Genomic DNA, 1,380 nt, shown 5'->3' with positions numbered 1-1,380 from the left:
CCTCATTTCTTTTAGATCCATCCCTTGAAACTAGATACTGTTCCTGACCTTCATTTCTTCATATTATATCAGAGGCCACTTATATTAGACCCATGTAACTTTGCTATCAGAAGTCAGAGTAATCAGGAGCACCTGGGTGGCTCAATCAGTTAAGTGTCCAACTTCAGCTCAGGTCATGATCTTACAGTTTATAAATTCAAGCCCCGCATCAGGCTCTCTGCTGTCAGTGTGGAGCCTGCTTCGAATTCTGTCTCCTCTCTCTGCACCTCCCCTGTTCACATTCTCTCTGTCTCTCTCTCTCAAAAATAAACAGACATTTTAAAAAAAGAATTCAGAGTGACCTGTAATGGAAAAAGAATAAGAATGTTATAGTATATGTATTTGTTGAAGGGTAGGGAGTAGGAGGTGGCAGTATTAATTTTGAAAGGCAAAGGAGAAAAGACTGTCTAATTTAAGAGCTATCAACTGGAGTAGAGCCATAGATGGTCGGGGCAATAATCCTCAGGCTGAAGGAGAGAAAAAGATTCCCAGGAATTAAAATGGCTGAGACCAAAAATTGTACTCGTGATATTAGGGCCAAGCCAGAGAGGAGATCCCATACATAGTCAAAAGGGTAAAACCAGTGCTTTAAAAAATATCCCTCATAGCCTTATCAATTTTTCATGCCTATAGCACAGGGAAATGCCATATTATCTCTTTTAGCTGAAAAATTAAGAAATGTAGAAGTAATAGCTTCAACCCCTAACCTCAACACTGATCAACACATAAGACTCTAAATTGTTCCTTTGCTCATCAATGACTCAAAATGACATCATCTACTCTACCTATACAGCCAAGGTTCCAGAATTTGAATCACTGTGGTAAGTGATGCTACTTCTTAAAAACAGTATGGTCATCCTTACAAATGCAAATTATTCTTACCTTTTTTTAATAGACTCACTGTTTCAGAAATGTTCAATAAATCATTTACAGCTGGTTTTGGCCCCTTGGGCTGGCAAATAATTAAATTATTTAAGGCAACACTACATACCTTATGGGTCTCCTGATGGATGTGTATGATACTAGCAATGACATAGTCTAGTCAAGAAAAACAAGAAACCCTCAATCTGACCACATGTCTAGATCTAACTACTACTTTATAGAAAATGCAAGGAACATGTTAACTTACGTTCCTGAAATGACATCTATTGTATCTGTGTGTGGAAATACTATATAATGGTGTGCTAATGGGCATCCCTTTCCACTCCACTTCCTGTGACTTGGTGCTAATAGCTTGAAATTGGTTGTGGTAGGAGTACCTAAGCCATAGAAAGTGCCAAGCCTACAAATGAGGGCTTTCATTTCCCAAGAGTTCATTGTTAAACAGTGACCAGTGCACCC

Source organism: Suricata suricatta, chromosome 7 (genome assembly GCF_006229205.1).
Source record: "Suricata suricatta isolate VVHF042 chromosome 7, meerkat_22Aug2017_6uvM2_HiC, whole genome shotgun sequence".
In the NCBI taxonomy this organism is placed as follows: Eukaryota; Metazoa; Chordata; class Mammalia; order Carnivora; family Herpestidae; genus Suricata; species Suricata suricatta.
This window is presented reverse-complemented; position numbering follows the sequence as displayed.